The sequence below is a fragment of the Passer domesticus genome, chromosome 1 (assembly GCF_036417665.1).
Source record: "Passer domesticus isolate bPasDom1 chromosome 1, bPasDom1.hap1, whole genome shotgun sequence".
Lineage (NCBI taxonomy): Eukaryota > Metazoa > Chordata > Aves > Passeriformes > Passeridae > Passer > Passer domesticus.
This window is the reverse complement of record NC_087474.1, coordinates 17,865,193-17,888,131: the sequence shown is the minus strand read 5'-3', so window position 1 is coordinate 17,888,131 and position 22,939 is coordinate 17,865,193. Positions and strand designations below refer to the sequence as shown.

Here is a 22,939-nt window from a genome sequence, read left to right as displayed (position 1 = left end):
TCTCCATAAATCCAGTTAAATAAGGCAGGATTGCACTGCAGACCAAAAGTTATATCCTATCAGAAAACTTTCCTCATAAGTAAAACTGCAATTGCACTTGTGTATCTGCACTGGTGAGGCTGCAGGGCCAACCCTAACATCACAGTCATCTTGACACCAAATCAGTCATTTAGTCCATAAGGTATTTTTAGCTCATGTCTTTGTCTCCCTTTTGTAACTTCTGAGTGCCTCTGCAGTGGGAGGGTGACTGGTATGATGGATCCAGCATATTACTTATTATTCTGCAGTCCTACTCAGTAAGAGATCACAACCCTATTTTTAGAAGAAAATATAAAAACACAATCCAACTGCAAGCATAATGGAAAGAAATATTGGGGAATCCATATTTGGAGATTTGTTATAATTAATTGGTTTTCAGTTCAAATATGTTCCTCTTACTAGGCATAATTTTTCTTACACAGCACTCTGCAAAGTTCTTTATGGTCCTGAAAAGGAAAATAATATGCAAAATCATTAAGAGAAGAACACAGGTGCATGTGAGTTGTGGTTGTAACTATTAAGACACTCAACTAATGATAGCTCAGAAAACCCACAAGCTGTCAGATTTTAAAATTGCACCAAAGTTTGTCAAGCATATCCTCATAATTACATGTAATAACTGTCATGTGAAATTTCTTCTCTTCTTTTTGCTATTCCTACAAACTAACCTGCAAATTGTTCCAAATGTAAGTCAAAACCTTCTGCTAGCCTACCAAACTGCCTGAAATACAAACCAGATATTTACTTTGGGCAACTTAATCCCAAAAATTATAATAATAATCAAAGGTAACTTACAGAGCTAAAATATATATCTATAATGTTAATAGAGAATAACAGAAATCTCCAGCATATAAATATGTATGAAACTAAAACATATTTGTTACAAAATAATAAGAACTAATTACAATTAAATCTCCACTGATATCCAGCCCTCATGAGTACAGCAGATTAAGAAATGTCTAAGCCTGGCAAGCTTTGGGCTTTGTGTGGAACTGGCTGTTCTTATAGCACTGGAAACAGATTTCTTTTTTCCTGTCAACAGTGATTTCTTGGACCAAGACAGAAAAGGTCATAAACTTTTTAAGGTTTTATTAATTAATTGAATCGAGGTTAGTTGTCAAGAAGAATGTGTACAAGTAGGGACAGTAAAACCCTGGTATAAACTGTCACGATGGAGTCTCTGTCTTTGCCAGGCATCACAAATTTTTAGCCAGAGCACACCTCAGGTGTGAGTCTGAGTAAGGTCCCTACGCAGGGACACAACCTACATTGTTTTCAAACTGTATCAAGAAAAATACAGACAGTACTGATCCTGTCCTGAGACAAGAACTTGGGGTTGGTCAATCTTTGGAATTATATTCCAGCCCAATGCTTTGACTAGGTGGCTTCTCATGTTAACTATGTCAGCTTTCCATGGGAGGGATTTTCCTTGGCACTTCACCTGCCTCTCAGCTGGAAGTGAGCCAGGGTGGGCCTGGGCCATCCCAGAGGAGAGCAAAGAGCCCCACCAGGGGCTCTTCTGATTAGGGATTTCTCAAGAAAAAATGGTCCGCATTGGAATGAAGAATGTGAATATCTCTTATTTAATGAAATTGCTACAATATTGTCTTCTCTTTAAAAGACTTCACCTAATTACATAAGATAACATCAGTATTTGGCTCTACTATATATAAAGGGCAAGTGAAATTCAATCTAAATACTAGGAGAGCCTAAAACCCAACTGGTCTGTAAACACGACGTGTAGAGGTTCAGCTAGATAGCTTCACAATTTTCCAAGTCACTGAAGCAGTGAAGGTATCAGTTGTTTGAAGAGAGGACTAGCAGGCTGCTGGGGTTTTTTTATTCCTGTATTTTGTTGGGGTTTTTTTAGTTGTAAGGAGGCAGTAGCAAAGTTACTCAGGTGATCTTAAAGATATATTAACATTTCTGGAAGCTTTAGTAAATATAAAGAGACTTTTAAAATATGTGTCCTCCTGGAAAAGATGAAAATGTTTTATTCAGAGGGTAAAAATATTTTAAACGTTGTTTTGTCCATTATAATTCTAATTATTTATGTTTATAGCACTCCAGCATCTTCCAAGGTTCACTGAAGGCAATGAATGACTACTCATAATTTAGGATTTCACGTGACTTTGTTCTATGCACTATCCAGCTTTAAAAATTGCAGGTTTACTACTGCCCAACATTGCCATTTTAGCCACAGATTAGAACACTACTACTTAGCATCTCAAGGATGGTTAATAATTTTGATTGCTTTTTAACAGAAAACATTTACCCAAAGGAAAGCTGGTAGAAGAAAATATTAATTGAGTATCCTCTCTATATTAGGAGAAATGGTAGTAATAGTTTTACTCTGCATTGAAGGTCCCATAATGGAGCTTGAATTAATTTATTTACCTCTCCCCAAAACAGTAAGTGCTTTCTGCATAAGATGTCCTGAATAAACTGAGAAAGACATATAAATTTAAGTACACTAAATATCTGCTTATCAGAAAATGTGTGGCCATTAGATTTCACTTTTTGTTTGATTTTACTGTGATACATAAAGTGCTTCTCCTTAATAGCATTAAAAATTCGTGAAAAGCAAGTGAAAGTGAGGGAGGAAATTTTTTTCTTTTCTTTTGTCTCCTGGATAAAAGAACTCGCTTCATCAGTCCGCAGAGATTGGGACAGTTTATATAATATGCAAATGCCTTCCTCTAAAATGCAGTAAACACTACAGACCAGTGAAGACGAATTATGGAAAGAGTAAAAAAAACCTGCTGATCCTATCCTTTTATTGAACTAGATTTGTTCTAAGAAAGTAATTATACAAAATTTGGGAAAGGGCTTTTTCACAAAAGAAATATTATAGTGGATGCAAAACACACTTTTTATTACAGAACTTGAATTGATCAGCCTAGCTGATCAATTGATTTGCAACCCACCTAATATATATTTTGAGGGGTGCATGGAACATGCTCCAAATAGAATGCTGGATTGACTGCTCAAAGACTGACTCAGAGTGTGATATATCAGCTCCCACTGTAATGGTCTCTCATACTTATTGTAAGTCTTTGAAAAGACAATGAGCTTTAAATGCCTCATAGAACCTGTCTGTAAATAATTGTTTAAAACCTTTATCTCCTGAATAATCCTGTAAGAAAATGACTATCCTCTTCTTAGTATTTTTTGACAGCAGGAGATCTATCTATCATCTATCTATCTATCTATCTATCTATCTGCCTATAAACCAAAAAATATTATTGTTTTTACAAAGGCTCTGTAATACTGAATGCTTCCACATGCTTCCATGTGCCTAGAGGAACTGTCACATACTGCACAGAAGCCGTGTCACAGAATAACCAGCTCTTACAACTGTGGAGAAGACTCTTCCTTCACAGTCTGTTGAAGTTGACTGCAAGGGGTGGTTAAGCTGCAAGACTTACATTTTTGAGTCTGTATGTCAAGCTGATAGTAAATTTCAAAACTTCATTAAATCTCAGTAATCCTTAGGGGAAGCTGTAAGGATGATGGAAAAGGAGTAGGAAGTTGTAACAGAATAAGGTCTGTTCTGAGTAAGGCTGTTTCTGCCTCAGCAAACAGGATGGAAGAAGAACAGCCAAAGGATAGCCAAAGAATGGAAAGGAAGATGAAATCAAGTGTCTAAGAAGGCTGACAAAAAGCTGGTAGGGCTTAGATGGCTGAAGAAACTTGGATGTTTTTGTTCATGTGTATCTGCAATCCTTCTGTATTTTCTCTGAAAGTGAAATTTAGGTTAGAGGGAAGACAGCACATGCTTACATAATAATGCCCATGCTGAATCTCCTTGTAAAAAATGAGTGCTATTGTACATTTTCTGAAGAGTGAAATATAAGCACAATTCCCAAGGGGAGGCTGGAAAGACCTTAGCTCCTGCCACTGACTCCTTTTCACCTGCCCCATGTAACACTGGTGGCTCCCGTAGTGCTGAGCAGTCCTGCAGCTTCTCCCTAACACATGGCCAAAGGGAAGCTGCCTGCTGTGCTGCAGCCAGGTGAATGTGCATGTTTGTGTTTTCTTTCCTCTCCTGACTGTTAGCATCTCCTTCATGTGAGCCAATACAAATGCAGTGCCTCAACACAAGGGCTGAGTTCACCCATTTCAGATCACCCTGAGCACCAGAGCACATCCTTTCACTAGGGGTTGCATGTGTGCTCAGCAAGGAGTGGGATTGAGAGGGTTAGTGCTAGTTTCAGAGTACTGGACTGAAAGTAATGCAAATGGTTCATTTTTGGTAGCAGCTGCAGGCTTTCAGAATGTCACTGCTAATGCTTTTCCAAAAACCATGTAATTACAGGCACCCAGGCAGCAGTACAATGCCTAAATCCTGCCCAGTCCTAACAAATCAGCAACACACGCTCTTAAAAGTTGAGTAAAGCTTTCTCATTAGTCAACATGTGGAGAGGCAGGAGTATTCATCAAGGCTTGATAAGATACTCTACTGGACATAAACACTACTACAGCAAGTAATAAACCGTATTTTAAAGAAGGTTTTAAAAAATATCTTATCCCCAGACTGAAAGCTTAATGTATATCTTACTCTGCTCTTATAAATTATGGAGAGCAGTCATAAATACAAACAGCACAAGAAAACTGTGTTCTCGGGCTCAGTAGCTGGCAAGGTTTGCCCTTTGCTGATCAGAGATGTTCAGGGCTCATGGCTGTACCCAGCTGCTGGGCAGGCTGCATCACCTGCTTCAAATGGAGACTCTGGGGAGATCCCAATTCTGCCCCAGAGAGGGCAGGGCCACAGGGAGTGCTCTGCATGGGCCTCTGTTTGGCTGAGGAATCCCAGAATCCAGATGATTTGAAGACAAACATGAATACCAATGTAAGAGCATGTTGGAGATGTTCATGGAGAACTGTCTGCCGTGGGAGGGACCCAAGGGTGGAGCAGGGAAGGGCTCCTCTCTCTGAACAGTGGGAGAAACAATGAGTGATGAACTGACCATAACCTCTGTTCTCTGTCTCCCTACAGTGCTGGGAAGGAGGGAGGGGTGGGAAGAAGATGTTTCTAAGATTTTATTTTATTTCTCATTAACCAGCTCTGAATTTTTTGGCAATAAATTCTATTAATATCTCTAATTTCATCTCTGTTTTCCCCATGATGGTATTTGGTGAGTGATCTCACCCAGTCCTTAACTCATGAACCCTTCATTGTATTTTTCTGTCACTAGTCCAGTTGTGGAGGGGAGCAATGGAGAGGCTTTGGTGGGTGCCTGGAATCCAACCAACATCAATCCACTACAGTCTTTTTGGTGGAGAACGTGGGCAAACCATGAGGATTTTGAAATAAAGGTAGTAACTGGGAGAGGTAATGGGCAAAACAAGTCCTGAACAATGTTAGAGAGTAGAATGATCATGGGTAATCTTTGTTGTAATTGTGGTGATGGGTCAAAGGGTAGATTTTTTATAAATCGTCCATTTTTTTTGTTTGTTTTGTGATTATATTATTTTGGTTTTTGTAGGGGACATTCATTTTTTACAATGTTTGCCTTCTGCAGCAACTGCTATGAATGCTGAAACCCTGTTTTCCAGCAAGTGGCTGAGCTGCCGATGGGAAGTAGAGATTAAGATTTTTTTTCTTTTGCTTATGTTCACACAAACTTCTGCTTTTTACTTGCACTGCCTTATGTCACCCAATAGTTGTTTTCCATCTGATTTTCCTCTCCCATGTCCCACTGGGAAGGGCAGTGATAAAGGAGCTTGGTGGGCACCTCGTGTCCAGGTCAGCCATTACACAGAAATGCTGAGATACAGGATCCATTTTTCACTTGCACACATTGGTAACATTACCATCACTGGCAGAAAAAGAAAATCATAATGGTATAAAAGTCCAGAAAGGAACAGGAAGACATCTCTTTGAAATTTACTTATAAAAGGAACCAGTTTTAAACTGAATCAATAGAAAATGAGATTAGGAATTTTAAAGATTTATCGCAAAATTGAATCGTCTATGCCATAATAAATAATGCATCTAATGAGGAAGAAAGGATGCACCCCCATCCCCCAAGAGATTTCTTTTTTTCATCAGTGTTACTCTAAATTGCTCTGACAGTGCAAAATAGCTGTGAGTGAAGTCTCGCTGAAGCAAGCAAATCACTGTGTGGCACACTTTAAAAATGCTAAGGACTAAATGTCCCTTTAGAATTTAAAGCAGGTGTTCGTACAGAGAAGCACAATATAGCAGAAAGTGGTGATCCAATTCCAAATCAGCAGCCCTGCTTCCATATTCCTCCCACACATCCTGCCCAAAACTGGGACACGAGGGGAAGCCAGCGTTGGCCACCACTGCATCCAGAGGACTGTGTTCTTCACAGGACTGCTAAAACGCCTCCTGTCCCTGCCCTCATCTCAGCGAAGTCTCCTTCCTGTCTGGTGTAGGAAGCCAGCAGGAGGCTGGCACAAAGGGACTGTGTGTGCCACCCCCTTTCACTGGGCATTTGATTGGGTCACAACAGTTTATTTTTAACTCACAGGATAATAGAGATCAAATTTATAAGAAAGGACAGCACCTCTGCAACACAAGATAACTGTTTATAGATAGTCCACAGCTGGGAAATACCAGTAATATAGTTGAAATTAAAGGTAATGCTTTTATTTCTTAGCAAGAAAACCCCTTTTGAAGTAACATGCTAGTGTCTTCCTTATTAAAACTCCACACACTGCAATCCAGAGATGGCAATAATTTCAATTTGATTTAATATTAAATTTTAATTAATTTCTAGTCCTCTACGCTGAATATTTGTGTTATGCAGATATCAAAAATAGAAAGTAAAAATCAACAATTTTTTGTATTTTCTAGGTATTCATCTCATGCTCTGATTCATGACTTTGGAATACTAAGAAATCTACAATAATTCTTAGGGATAATAACTATATGAATTGTATAAATATAATAGAAAAAAATTGAAAGCAAGTATAAAGCAGTCTTTCTTATTCCGAACTTATTTCAAACTTCCATTCTAGGTTTTCATATTTCCACAGAATCTTCTTCTTTTCCACAATTTATGTTTTTGGAGTCTAAACAAGGCTACCCTTGCAGGCATACAGTAACTGCAGGGGAAGTACTGCACTGCACATGGATCTGGAAATCCATGCCTTACGTTATACACTGCATGATACATTCTTTTCTTTGACAGATTTGTAATTAATCATCAAAATGAAGGTGACAAAACTAAGTGTTATGCTGCCATTACCCAGAGTTTATTACAAAGTGTGAGTTCAACCTCACACATTATCCCAGTTTAGCTTCAATATAAAATTTTCAGCTTCAGGACCCCATAGATAACAAGATTAGCACATATTAATCCCTTAATCCTTTCTCTAATTGTTACGAAATCTAGAGTCATCAACAACTTCAGTCAATCCTGACCAGCTTTTTAGTCAGATATCAGGTTTTATCATCTATGCCTGTATTTGTAGGCATCAACACTGCAAAGTGTGATAAAGCCCAGGTGAATATTACCATGAATATTATATTAGTACAGTGCATGCAGCAGTATAAATCTTTTTTTTCTGAAACAGTTTACTATGAGGAGAAATCACTTCATTTGAGAAGAATCAGGGAAAACATATTCCAAACTTACTATGCTTTATAAGAAGGTTTTCCACTTGCATGCATTTTTAATGGGTTTCCTTTTGGTGTTATTTCAATAGCCTTCTAAGCCTCAGAGCTTGATTTTGTAACTCTGGCTGGTTTACTACAGATTTGTTAATTGCTAGATAAGCCAAAAGTAGTTAACAGCTTTTACCCTTGAATAAAATTTAAATGGCCGAGGACAAAACTTATTCTAGATTTGGAGATTCTACAACCTCCAAAGTGTAATTTAAGTTTTTGGAGGAGGAAAATAAATACTTTAAATGTTGATGCTTCTTTTTCTCTGGAGCGTAAAAATAACCTGCAAAATTACTGTGAGTTCCATACAGAAGAAAATTATTAATCTGATCTAAAATTCTTAAATGTCACACAGTGTTACACTGAAACTTTAATGAACATTTTAAAAAAAAGGTCCAGCACTGTCAGTCGTGGCATGAGAACTAAAGATGTTGAAGTTATACAGAGAAAACATTTTTAGAATGTGTTCTTGATTTTTAGGTTGCAGACAAGAAACTCAGCATGCTCCATACTGAGCAGGGGTGTGGATTGGCCAGGGTAGTGCAGGAGTAACCTGTGTACCCACCACAACAACAGCTGTGCCTGGGCCAGCTCCTTCAGAGAGCAAAGAAAAAGCTGGGAAGAGCTCTGAGGAATGATTTAGTACATTTAGTACCAGGCTTGGTTCAGAGGCAGCTCTTACCTCTCTGCAGGGTACTGGCAGGCACACTGCACTTAAACCTTTAGGCACAGTATCAGCTGCTCAGTTCAGGCTCAGAAAAGAGGACGTGGTCTGTTTGCTGCTCTAGAGAGTCATAAGGAAGCTGGGGGTAATGAAGGTAGGAGCTTGGAGGTCTGAACCCATGTGATGGGTACTTCTTGGGATCTATCTCCGGTCTGTAGTGTGCCTTCAAAGCCCCTCCCTAGCAGCATGGATGAGTGGCATGGTGCCAAACACTCTTTGGTTTTAATACACTGTCCACTCTTCTTTCAAAATGTCATTTTGAGTGCCAATGTGCATTAGAATGCACTTTTTTATCCAGGTCACAGGGATGGAGTAAATTCCTATTTAATTATTAAGGAAGATGATGACCTTCATTATAGGATATTATAAATTATAATAACACAAGGAGCAGGTAAGAAACAACCAGGACTTACAAGAAATGAGTCATCTGGTATTGTGTAGACGGGAAGAGACAAGACAGACCTCGAAGTCAAAATTTTCTATAACCTCCTGGATATTTCTGGACCTGTTATGAAAAGTGAAATTAGATTTTGTGAGAATCAACTCTAGTTTTTTTGGATATTGACTCATCTTGCGATAAGCAAGTGTCTGTGGCCTTAACATATGAAAGATAACTAATTGTCCATTTTTGCAGTGTCTAATTGCTTGCAAGGAAAACAAAGTGATAATTCAAACACAAATATATTATCTGAAACAATTATGTTCCAAAAAAATTGTTAAGCCAGTAACTACTTTACAAATATGAAGTATTTACAGAATACCCAGTAAACAGTGGTTCCTGAGACAGGTTTCTAGACCATGTCTTACAAAAATTGACCTACAAAAAAACCTGACTTGTTTGCAAGTCCCAGTGCAGAATTCAATTTTTATTTAAAAAAATCAGGTAGCAGAGTTGTTTTAAGTGATGTTTGTAAGATCACTGGCACACAATATATTATTTTGAGTTTCTTTTTGCCCATTATCACTTTTCTTAAAAATAGAAAAGGGGCAAAACACGTTTGTCACTAACAGTCCTAACCACATCTTAACCTGAACCAGCATTAGCTGAGGCCTGTCTGCCACTTCTGGAGATTTACCACTGCCAAGATTACTAAAACAGTGATATCTTCTGCCACCATGGGAGTTCTACACCAACTTGACAATTTAACTTTTTGGTTACTGTCAGACATCTTATTATGTGTGGAAACCCAGGGCACCAGGAATATTTCTCTGTCTGCTCTGGGGTACTCTGACCCCCAGGGGAGCACTGACTTTGACCCTCATTCATGGAGAAAGTTTCCTAGACTTCAAGATAGACTAGAATCCACAAAAGTGTGAAATAGATTATAGAGAGTAGTGTAGGTGTATCATTGGTGAGAAATTTAGATTTTGGGATTTTTAGTATGTCATGGATAGAAGCAAGATGGAAGGCACAGGGTGTCATCCTGAGTTTCTTCTTCATGCTTCTTCCTTCTTCTTTATGGGTTTGGGTGATGTTTTGTAATTGGGCAGAAAAGTCCACATTGCAGGCTTCCAGGGATCAGTTACTGGGTTAAAAGGGAAAATAATCTAGGTGTCAGTTCTTAATTAGATAGTTTAGTCTTAAAAGACCTTGTAACAAGAGAATTTTAGCTGTTTTGTGCCTTCTAATGAAAAACTGCCAAACTCACAGCAATGAGACTGTTTTACTGATAAGAAATAATAAACACTTGTGTCCAAACACAAATTACTGTCTCAAGTGCCTTCAATCCAGACCCAGAGAAACCAACAAGTGGTATCCCCACAATTATGTTTAGTATATTTTACTCTAAAGCAACACATCTACCTGTCTCTGAAGTCATTAGGAACCCTTAACGTGTCTTCAACCTCTATGAGATCAGACTCAGAAAGGAATATTTTCAAACATCCATATGCAAAATCAGATTTTCAATTTGTAAATGTTTCATAAAAAAACAAGCTTTTAACCATGATAGGCTTGAGCAGTTTAAATCATTTCTTCACTGCAGTAGAGTAAATGCAGGCTTAGCCCATTGAATCTGTCAACAACCATGAATCAGTCAACAGCCGTGAGTCAATAGATACAAATGCCAAAATACTTTGAAAAATAATAATGTTGTCTTTTCAGTTTTGAATGATAATAAAATCTTCTCCTGAATCTGTATTCTTTCTATAGATGCAACTCCTGATTGGAAATCAGTGAACAGTCCAAGACCTAGTGATGTCTGGTCTTCCAGAGATGTGTGTCCTGCCTCAGCAGATCCCACAAACATGAGAGCTATGACCTCTCTGCAGTGTTTCCAGTTCTCCTGCACACTCAGCAAAGCCCCATGCCCATTACTTTTGTATTTTTCTCATGTCTGTAAAACCCCTGCTCACCAAGAGGCAGCACACACAGTCTCTGAGACACATCCATGCTGACTGGCCAGACAGTGCCTGTGCTGATGAGCTGCATGGCAAACCACACTGAAAAAGAAGCTCTCGAGTTCCCAATGCAGCCCTTGCCAAAGGCAGGACAGTCAGAAAGACTCTGGATTTTGCCCACACGCTGATTTTCATAGCTTCATGATTTCCTGTCAGAACTGATGGAATTTAGCCAGGTTCAGAAATTACTGGAGGGAAATTGTAGAAATATTGATGGATGGACAGACTGACAGTGCACTTCCACAAGTCTCACTTCCTTGGGAAACCAAGGTAAATAGGAACAGATTCAAAACTCACAGTTATAGGCACTGTCAGCCTACATGTGTGTATCATTACTGCTCCCTGCCTCCACTCATCTCTCTGACTGATGCTCATATAATGAGGAAGGCATTTGATATTTTTATCCTTTATCTTTTAATTAGTAGAGCATATTTCTTTCCAGTGATCCACCCAGTGCCAGCAGTTAAAATAGAGTTACTTGTTTCCTCAAGGCCTTTCATACAGTACTCACATTTCTTTGTGCCACAAAAATGTATAATCTCCATCACAGGAGAACATTACGGGTTTGATGGCACAAATGGGTAAAATGAGCTGAATGTCTGTAGTTACAACCTGATTGAGAGATGGGATTTCCAGTGAATACCTCCTGAATTGCAAACCAGTGTTTTGCTCTGCAGCACACTGACTGTCTGCCAGAGCTGCCACGCAGCAACCACGACCCCAGCACAGCCCTGCTGCTCGCTCTGGATGCACACACCTTATCTGGAGGGTGCATGAGTCCAAGGAGCTTGGCCATGCTCTCCCTCCCTGCTGCCAGAGAGACCATCTGTTCTTCTCAGTGCTCTTTGCTTCATGCTTGCACAGATTCAGTCCTAGACAAGATTTTTCATCTTATCCTATTGTTTTTGATACACTGCCATTATTTTGTTCACTATGCAACTAAAAAAAAATCATCATTTCCTTCCTGCCAGGCTTAATCTCTCAATCAAATCTAAATGGAAAGACAATGTGTTTATCTAGTCACAGGGCTTTCTCCCTTTCAAACTTCTAAGGGCTTCCACAAAGCAAAACAATTATTAATAGTTTTTTTAAAGGAGAATTAGGCAACCTAAATAGAGAGAGAGCTGTTCTTAGACCAGTAAGCATATTCAAAGGAGATTTAATTCAATTTCTTGGAAAAATTTCACCTGCAGCCACCATCTGACTAACTGAGACAGAGTTGAAGAGTTTCCCCAGTAAATCCTACTAATCCTATTGAGTAGCATGGGATGATTTTGAGGACATTTTCTCCTCCTCTTTGCAGTATTCCTGAAGGCTGACTGCATCACACATGCAGGACTCATAATCTGATGGCTCCTTTCTGATGCTGGAACTGCTACAGGGCATGGTTGCCAAGCTGTTAAAAATTATCACACACTGATGTGATATCAAGAAGGTTTACTTTCATAAACCTGATTTCTTCTTTTCCTCCACTGAATACTTTTTCAAAGACTAGAGGGTGAGGAAAGTCAGTCTTTAAAATTTTAGCTCTCATTCTACAGTTATAACTTTTTACCTTAAAATTCTCCAGAGGAAAATGGGGTTCTTATCTTATTTTCATTTTTCATTAAATAATTAACCAGTTTTAACAATTATTTTGTAGTATCATTTCATTTATTTATCTTAATAAAATTTATAAATCCCCTTTTACATTACCAAGAGTTAAAGGCTGCTGTGGGATGTGCTATGGAGGTTGACACTTCCCCTTTTCCAGGGCAGGAGAATCCTTCCACCACAGCCTGCTTTCCTCTGGCTCCACCTCAGCAGTACATTCAAGATTGCTGTGAACCCCAGGGCCAGAGTCCAGCAGGACTCACATCACATTTACCCTAGGTTAATTTCTGTGCCTTCAGAGAGTTCTTTGTTTTCTTCATTGCACAAGAGCAGAATCATTCCTCTGGTTGCCCAGGAGTGTTTTTCCTTGTCTTTCCTCCAGCCATATGCTATTATGAACTCCAGCAATTTTTTGTTGCCTTGTTTTATGCATAAATATCCATGGCTCAAACAATCTTCCAGTGTCTTGCAGAAAGTAATGTGTCAAACTAACCTGAGAGGTCTCTGCAAGAAACCTAAGAGAACTAATATTCAGTGTGGCAAAATGCTTGTCAAATCTAGTATTCTCTCTACTTCTTATTCTTCCCCAGAATTAGAGAAAAAAAATATATGCAATGATCTAATATCTGAATGCTGGAATTTGTCCTTTGGGGATGCCTGTCTAGTGGAGATACCTATCCATGGCTCAGAAATATAACTTCTTTTCTTCCTAGTTCTCTTCTGTTCTGCTATGAATTTGCTGTGATTGCTACAGAGAATCAGCATGTTTTTATGTAACCATGCTCCTGAAATTGCCTGTCAATTGTCAGTGTGTAGATCTCCTTTCATTCATTTATTGCAGATTGGTTTTTATCCCTTCCACAGCCAGGCACGCTGGTCAGATGTGTGTGTGTGTGTGTGTGCCTGTGTGTCTGTGTGTGTGTGTGTGTGTACATGAACTTGTATTTGATTTTAGCCTTCTATTTTTAGGATAGTAGCAACTCCCCTACAAGAAAAGCAAAGTCTTACTTCAGCCTAGGATAAAAGGCAGCCTACAAGGCACCACTCAAGTGAATTGCTTTTTCTCATAATTCTGCATTTTAAATAAAGGAGCAGTCTAGAGGCCTTGCAGTAATGGAAGGTTTCCCCAGCTTATATAATAGCTCATGCAGACAGACAGTCCTTCAGAGGCTGCTACTGCAATTCAGACAGAACAAGTCCAGTCAAAAACACCATCCAGAACAGTAAACAGGCCCTGTATCCTGTGCCCAAATCAGCCCCCAACCACCGTTTTATTTTTTTCCCCAAGGATGCTCCTAACTGTAAAGCAAAATCAGAGCACAAAGGGAAAGAAACAGAACTGACTTTGTCTTATTAACATGGCATGCATGTGGCTGGCATTTGCAGAAACCTGCTATGAGCAACTCTAAACTCTACAAATAAGTGTCACTATGGAAACTAATCAAATGAGCAGAAGTATGAGAGAGACCGCCCCAGGAAAATGTCTGCGAGGGATAAATATTACTATAAACAAATTCTTTAACTTAAAGGGCCCCACTGAAAAGGCTGAAGGAGCTGGCCAGGTGTCTCAGGATTCTGGATTGAGTCCATGACTTTTTCTCACTGGGTCAGTGGCATCCAGGAGCATTGTGAGTCTGCAAAGGGAAAACAGAGCCTGCTTCATTCCTGTGCACCCTGGAGCTCTTGGCTCAGAGGAAAACCTTGCTTATATCCTCCAGGAGGATGGCTTCTTGGCAGAGTGATTCATCCCTGACAGCTCATGAGGATCAGGATAAATAGCTGGGGAAAGTGGCAACTGAATTTCAAACCAGAATTAAATGTTTTGAACAAGCAAAGCTTTTTACACTGAAGCAAAAATATGTTTTATTTCAAATAAGTACAGAAGTTACAGTACTTTACTTTTGCAGAATATCTCAGCTACTTCTCTAAAGCAAATACCACATAATATCTTTTCTGCAGTTAACAAAAGGAACTGTGTGTGCACACCTTACATGTAGCATTTCTAAAATAACGCATTTTTTAAATTGTAGTAGTTCAAAAGCAAATAGCTCCTATTAGCCCAGGGCATATGCCTTTATATTCAAATACATTCCATGCTATATTGTGCTTTGTTACAACATTGTATTGCATTATAAACAGTGAGCTTTTTGAAGGAAAGAAACTAAGCCCAGAGTTTGTGTGGAAGCTTGAGAATGTGCCTATCCAGGTTCAGGGCTAAAGCAGAAAGGTAAACATGTATTCTCCTGACTTTGATCAAGCAGCACCTTCAGGCAGCTATGACCTACTACTCCTCAGATCACAGCAGTGGTCTTTAAAGCAGAACATCCAGTAAGTTTTGGAAGAGAACAAAAGGACAGTCAGTGTCTGAGTCTGATCAAAGTCAACACCAGCTGATTAAGATTTAAAAAATCAGATAAAATGTAATTTTGTTGAACACTAGGAATACCTACTTCTCTGTTTTGCCCTTTCAATAACAAATGGAATTACAAATGTGCTCCAAACCATCCACATTTGCTACTTATTTAAGATGGATTTGCCTGTAAGTCACCCATAGGAGACATGTAACTGAATTTTTGGCTCTTGGAATCAGTGGAACAGATCACAACATGCACAAATAATCACTGGTGATGTTTTTCTGTCAGTGCTGGGCCAGCTCTGGGAAATGCACAGACTACATTATAAGCTATCTCATTTCCAGCAGAATGATGTGGAGGGAAGTACATCTGAATTTTAAAAATATATTTAATCAGAGAGGTGAGTAAAATTATAGAGAGACTAATTTGCAGACATTTTTTGTGAATAAAAGAAGGCTGCTCATTTGGCATTGGTCAGTGATACTGCAAATCATTCTTTTGTAGATTGGCTGTCCCAGTCTTTTGGTAAATATGGTGCACGGCACTGAGAGCCTGTGCAAGCCTTTTTAAGCTGCTGTCTTTACTGTCAAAAGCAAATATCTTGACGACTGCTTGAAGCAAGTATGACTAATTCAGGACTCCAGCTATTGGGAGAGAGAAACTGCAAGAACATTAAAGTTAAAAGATCTGGTGTTCATTCACACATATATTTAGCTATGATATTCATTCCCTTTTAAGTGAAATAAATATTTCCTTTTCACTTTGTTCCACCCAATACCAAGTAGAAGTCAGGAAGAAAGCTTTCCTTTAAAATGCTCTAATCCTGCTCCTGCTGTTAGTCATAAAATCATAGAATTGTCAAATGGCCTGGGTTGGAAAGGATCTTAAAGACCATCTAATTCCAACTGCCTTGCCTTGGGCATGGACACCTTCCACTAGACCAGGCTGCTCAGAGCCCCAGTCAACCTGTCCTTGAACACCTCCAGGGCTGGGATAGCCACAACCTCCCTGAGCAACCTGGTCCAGTGCCTCAACCGCCTCACAGTAAAGAATTTCTTCCTAATTTCTAATCTAAATCTACTCTCTTTTCAGCACAGCTTCAGCTACCTCTTCTGTGTTGAAGACCTGGTTCCCCTGGACATAAAACAAACAAACAAAAAAAGCCTAAATCTCCATTCCCCCTTAGTCTTTCTATAGTCTTTCTCCATCTTTCTTGTAAGCATCCTTTAGGTACAAAAAGGCATCAATAAGACCACCCCAAAGCCTTCTCTTTTCCAGGCTGAACAATCCCAATTCCCTGAACCTTTCATCACAGCTGACGCAATCTATCACCAGTTTGCTCTGAAGCTGTTGCAGGGAGTGCTGGAGGTGGAAGAGCAGAGATCCAGGGGTTATCCAGGCATTGCTGCGCTCTGAAGGATGGAGAGCAATGGGGCTGCTCCAGACACAGCTTTTCCTGTAACCCAGACACTTCTGCCATGCCTTGAAGGAACACTGAGGAGGGAGCAGACATAAACTGACTCACACAGAATGCAAGGGACACGGGGTCTCCCTGCAAGATCATCCTCACAATTAAATGTCCTCTTTTGACTCACAACAGCGAATTGTGCTGTGCTGTAAAAAGTAGCCACGTTGTACAGGAAAACTGAACAAATTTGTTGCACCAAGACAGAAAATTTTTAAAAATAAAAGTTTCAAAAACTAGAAAAAACATCCATGTTCTTCAGGATTTTACCAGTTCTAGAAAAACCATCCACAGTTCTTCAGGATTTTACCAGTTCCTCTCATTTTTTCACAATCACAGATAAGGGAAGTATCAGTTCACTATGAAGGCCCACCCTACCCAAGCTCTGACTTCTTGGTGTTGAATATAACTGAAGAGAAGAGTTTTCTGCTCTTTATAAAAGCACTGAGTGCATTTGCATATCCAGTAGTGTGCATATTATTTTTAAAGTGAAAGATTATATCGATGGTAAATGTAGGTGGAAAGTAGAATAACGTATCAACTGCTTGATGGAGACAGCACTTAGGAAGGCAGCTTGTGTAACAGAGCTTCTCTGCAATTTTTTTTTTTAAGGCTCTTGCTCCCTTCAGATCCCATGTAGCAGAAAAATTACTTTAGATAACTCAGGGAGAAGGGAAAAAAAATGTAAAACCAAAGAGGCTACTGTAGATTGCCGCACAAATAAGGCATGTCAGACTGCAAGGTGCATCTGAGAACCTGAACTATGCTGCTGGGAAAAGAGAGGAACTTCCCTTTCCATGGTGGGCAGAGCTAGAAAAGAGAGAAGCTTTCCTTTCCTTGGAGAACAGGGATGGGGAAGAGGAGTGTTCCTCTCTCGGACAGCAGAACCAGGCACGTTGCTGTCCTGGGAGAGCAGAACCAGGTGCGTTCCCCTCTCAGAGAGCAGAACCAGGCGCTTTCCTCTCCTCAGAGCAGAACCAGGCCCGTACCCCTCTCCCAGAGCCGATCCCGGCCGTTCCCCTCTCCCAGAGCCGATCCAGGCGCGTTCCTCTGTTGCAGAGCAGAACCAGGCGCGTTCCTCTCCTCACAGAGCGGAACCAGGCGCGTTCCCCTCTCTCAGAGCCGATCCCGGCGCGTTCCCCCCGGCAGAGCCGATCCCGGCCCGTTCCCCTCTCCCAGGGCCGATCCCGGCCCGTTCCCCTCTGGCAGAGCCGATCCCGGCCCGTTCCCCTCTCTCAGAGCCGATCCCGGCCCGTTCCCCTCTCCCAGAGCCGATCCCGGCCCGTTCCCCTCTCCCAGGGCCGATCCCGGCCCGTTCCCCTCTGGCAGAGCCGATCCCGGCCCGTTCCCCTCTCCCAGAGCCGATCGCGGCCATTCCCCTCTCCCAGAGCCGATCCCGGCCCGTTCCCCTCTCCCAGAGCCGATCCCGGCCCGTTCCCCTCTCTCAGAGCCGATCCCGGCCCGTTCCCCTCTCTCAGAGCCGATCCCGGCCCGTTCCCCTCTCCCAGAGCCGATCCCGGCCCGTTCCCCTCTGGCAGAGCCGATCCCGGCCCGTTCCCCTCTCCCAGAGCCGATCGCGGCCCGTTCCCCTCTCCCAGAGCCGATCCCGGCCCGTTCCCCTCTCCCAGAGCCGATCCCGGCCCGTTCCCCCCTGGCAGAGCCGATCCCGGCCGTTCCCCTCTCCCAGAGCCGATCCCGGCCGTTCCCGGGCTCGCAGCCGGGTTGCGCTGCGCGGTGCCGCCATCTGCCGGGCGCGGCGGGCGTTGTGGCCGCTGTCACCCGCTGTCACCCGCTGTCACCCGCTGTCACCCGCTGTCACCCGCTGTCACCCGCTGTCACCGCGGCACGGCCCGCTGCCGCTGCCGGCCTCCGATGCCACAGGAATGAGGACAAATATTGTTAGAGCTTTCCTCTGGCACCGCGCCGCTTTGTTCTCTAGTTCATACAGATGCCACGCTGGATCACAGGACAATAGAACGGGGGAACTGTTTGGATTGGAAGAGACCTTAAATAGCACCCAGTTCCAACCACCCTGCCACGGGCAGGGACATCTTCCACTAGCCCAGGTTGCTCTGAGCCCCACCCCACTCTGGCCTTGAACACTTTCAGGGATGGGGCATGCACAGCTTCTCTGGGTCACCTCTTCCAGTGTCACACCCCCACAGCATGGAATGTGTTCCTAATATCCCATCTAAACCTACCCTGTTTCAGTCTAAAGCCATGCCTCTTGTCCTATCACTACATGCCACTGTAAAAAGCCCTCCAGCTGCCTTGCGGGCTCCCTTTGGGAGATAGAAAATGCTCACCAAGTCCCCACAACCTTTTCTTTTCCAGGCTGAGCAATCCAAATTGTTTTAGTCTTTCCTCATAGGAGAGATACTCCAGCCCTCTATTCAACTTGGTGTCCCTCCTCTGGACATTTTATATCAGTATGTCAGAGTTAAATAGGTCTGAGTTTGTCAAAAATACAGTTTTATGCTGTTAAGCTATTTAATTAGAGAACAATGTGTCCATGTGTGTCTCTCATTGACGGTAGAGCTGTAGAATTGCAGGATACTACATTGAAGGTAGATTATTAAAGATGTTATAATACACCTTACTAAACGAAGCTAAAAGGGGGGAAAGTCTGAAGTAGAATTCTACTTTTTGAAGGTTTTTTTTGTTAATACTCAGGTTTTATCACTCCTTTTTCTACTTCTTCTTGTAGTCACAAGCTTTTCTTCTCAAGCATTATTTCAGAAATTTTCAGAGATAGAAAACTAAGATTGTCACAAGGCCTTTGATTCCAAGAATTTTTCATTTCTGAAAAATGTCGTAAATCTTGAAATTTCCTGATAGTGCTTTTAGTAAAATAGAAAACTGTTAAAGTAGAGAGAAAAAGACTAGAGAGTTGTGGAGAATATCTGGCTCTATGCATTCAGTCCAAAGGAGCGAAATAGCAAATTTTCTCCATCAAAAAGAGCAATATTACTAGACCCCCTTTTTTTCCTTTCCTTTTTTTCCTTTCTTTTCCTCTTATCTACACAATCTATGCTAGAGGCAACAGACATTTCAAGACAACTCATCTGTACCTAAGCTTGTATGTTCTCTTTAGGCTTTGAGCCAACTGTTTGAAGATTTTAGATGAGCAACCTCATGACTTAACATATCAGTGCTTTTGCTATTTCACTCATGCAATCACATGCCTTTCACTTAGCCCTTTTCTCATACCTATCTAGAAATCAATCCCAAGCATAAATGAAAAGTATATGCTTCTTGATAGTTTTGTCCTTTTTTTCTGTTGAAGTTATTAAAAAGATAGCTTATGCAGGATGCCTTACACTGTACTGGCTAGAGGCAATTTTAGGAGAGTTTTAGGTCTCAGACTTAATAAAATTTCTAGTCTTTTAGCCTGTGTGTTAAGCCTCTCCTATGTATATATTTCTTGTACCTCAGAACATTTTTCAATAACCCTTGAAACACAATTGTTCCTTAAATGCATTTGCCATAATGTTCTCAATCAATTCTCAATCAACCCACGAAAGTTAATGTAAGGACAGCACTTACTGCAGTGAAGCACAATTCAGTGCTGAAACTGAACTCCAGGTCAGTCTGATGGAAGAACCCGAGGATGAAATAAAGCAGCAAAGGTTTCCAAACATCACTGTGGAATAAACAAAGGAAGCCAGCACTTCACTGTCCTGCAGAAATGAAGAGAGGTAGGAGTCACTACCTGCCTTCCCAAAGTTTCAAAGCCACATACTGAGACAGCTGCACCTTTTTTCCAAAGCTGCCAGATCTTGCACGTTTTTATGTAAAATCAAATGTGTGACTTGCCCGCTCCTTTAGAGTGTCACTCACCTCTTGGGCCACTCTGTCCCACGATGGCACCTGTCTGTGCAGGGACTGTCAGCTCTCCAGGGCTCAGGCTGCCCCACAGCCCATTTCTTACCCATCTATTCCAAACACTCAGCTCAACCACCTGCTGAACAGCCACAAGACTCAGCTGAGCACTCGACTCTCGGGCTCCTTTCTGGAGATGAGAAGACAGCACTGACAGCTGCCCCAGCTGTATTTTATGCGATCCCATCCATCCAAAGGTTTGGATCACTCCAAATGATGAACTGGCCTCAATAGTGACCCTGGTTTCCCCTTACAAGTATTTGATTATGTTCATTATGCTGCATCACGTGTTAGCTATTATCTTTTATTGTATGCCCATCATACATTGCTCAATTGCTTAATTACTTTATCCAGACACTAAGTGCATAATCACATTCCAGTCATTAGCATTGCACATGCAGTTGATGCCTAAGCCATGTTACTATGGGGGCTGTACCTGGATGTCTCCCAAGCCACATACTTTTGTTCTATATCCTGGCCACAGCTGACCATCAGTAGTTCATGCAGAGCTGTTTCTATTTCTGTCAGGCCTTTACTGCTTTGTGAAACATTGATTTGCAAAATACCATAGCTTCCATACTATAATTACTATTTCTCTAACTCAGAAGGAGGATAACCTATACCATATACATATTTATTTAAGATAATTGTTCTTACAGTTATATTATCTTACATTAAATACATATATTACATTAAATACAGCAGGAGTACTTACTTCTCAGCAATGCATCCTTTGGGCTCATTTGGTTTTTTTACCTAAAACAGGACTGATCAAGAGAATAGGAACCTCTTACCTGGTAATGGCAAACATTTCCAAAGAAGTTTTCTTTGGAAATACCCTGCAAAGAGAATAAAAAAGAGAGAATGTAAAAAGATGTAGATTCAGAAGAATAGCATAGAGATGGGATTTCTGATCTATCCATCAAATACAACAGTAAAGGAACATTTGATGGGATGATAAGATACTGCAAAGCAAAAAATACATTCCTAATAAACAATGCCTATAATTAAGCTGCAACTTGCTGCAACAGGAGGTTAATGGAGGAAGAGCATTATGAAATTCTGTCAGGAGCACTTAAGCACTTTCTCGCATGAGAAAATGGACTTACTGCCTGGCAAGTGCTCTAACCACAGGGCTACCACAAAAACATCCCTTTTTACTGGCCCTGTGGACCTCTGATGTGTATTTGTGGCTCTGATTAACTTACAGTGGTGGACAAACAAGCAAACACAGTGTGAGCACTGGAGGTGGATAGAAAGAAGTGGAAATAGTGTATGAATCAAGATTTGCACTCAAACTGATGTCCTATGGTCAGGTTATCTCAGAAAATACAAAGAAGCTGCAGAATGGCTTCAGAGATAGATGGCAAAGGAAAAGAAGCACAGGAAAACTTTCAGAGATTGGGACAGTTTACCTGACAGGGAACATGAGAGGAATCAAAAATATACAGGGGCAAAAAGCATAATTCTTTTAGTATAAGAGCAAGGAGACAGCTAGTGATAGTAAAAAACATGGATTTGATGAAAGAAAATACTTTTTTACTCAGAAGAAGTCATATATTACCAGTTTGTGGAATTAATTCACAAGAGAAAGTAAAGTGCTCAGGAGAACTGAAAAAAAAAATTGCTTAGGAGTACTGCATGTATGCAGTAGGAATAATTCACAAATTAGAAGTAAAAAACTTTTTAAAGTAATGAAGCTATAAACCCTTGCTCTTCAGGGAATTAGACTGACAAGGTTCAGGAAACTGAAAGGTAACTGTGCAGCCTCTAGTTTTTTCTCTAAAGCTGGCCTTGATGTATGACATTAAATTGGGCCAGATGAGGCTTTAATGTAGCTGCCAAAGGCAGGAACTAAATATTAAGAACATATTTACCTTAGGAAAAGGAAATGGAAGTAGAGAAGAGGAAGGAAAGTGAAAGCAGACAGAATACAAAGAGAGCAATAAATGGAAGAACATAAAGAAAAACAAATAATAAAACTGACAACAAATTAACTTCAGTTTTACACTGGCAAATGTGTCATTGGACTGCTAAAATGAGAGATTAGAGGGCACATGTGGCAGGCTCAAACTTTTGTATTGTAATTTGCTTCTTCACAGAAATAAATCATTAATGAGAAGTTTTGGAATCTACTAAGACATATTGAAGCACACTAAAAACCGCTTGTAGATAATGTGTATGTACACAAAAACACTTCCACATTTTGCCATGGCCCAGCTAGTCCCTTGTAGTGATTCACCACAATGTAAGAAAATATTGTTGCTTTTCTGTAAGGGAAATCTCGCCATAAAGCAAGAAAATGAAAACAAAAAGTTTCCCTAGTCAGGTTTTTAAGTGGATAAATGGAGATTTTAAAAAGGAATCTGGATTCTGATCACTCACAGGGAAACAAAGCATCTCACCATAAATACAAATGAAAGAACCAGGTGTCAAGATATCATAAACAAATGGGAGGACAGAGTGAGCCATCTGCTTCATCAAAGAACAATTTCATACCCTGCAAGTCTACAAAAGATAAACACTGAGTGATAAGAGAAAAATTTTGTTTTTCCAAGGTCTCGAAGGTGGGGACTGCACTGGGTAGTGGTAGGGTTTGTGCCAACCAGATAAGGAGAAGATGAATCCAGCCAGAACTCTTCCCAACTTCTGACCTTCAAACAGAGTATGTTACACAGGGAACAAGAGTCAGCCCATAGCTGAGGAATCCATGGGGTGCTCAATCCCAGCAGTCCTTCTCCAAGGGTAGTATCCCCAGCCAGAGTGCATGGGAACGCTCCCTGGAGTGAGGTCTGTTCGTGCAATTTGGGCTGGGAAAGCCAGCAGGAATGGGAAAAGCAGGC

At 40.8% G+C, this 22,939-nt stretch overlaps 1 long non-coding RNA gene across 1 annotated transcript in view; it reads right to left on the bottom strand.

The window, feature by feature from the left end:
- Positions 1–8,376: 8,376 nt before the first annotated feature.
- The window catches only part of LOC135287178 (uncharacterized), a 42,446-nt gene continuing 27,883 nt past the window's right edge, over positions 8,377–22,939 (bottom strand). The window contains exons 2-4 of the long non-coding RNA XR_010351008.1: positions 20,891–20,935; positions 19,761–19,894; positions 8,377–8,907 (exon numbers count right to left, since the gene is read on the bottom strand). This is a non-coding gene — a long non-coding RNA (uncharacterized LOC135287178). The remainder of the gene's footprint in view (positions 8,908–19,760; positions 19,895–20,890; positions 20,936–22,939) is intronic.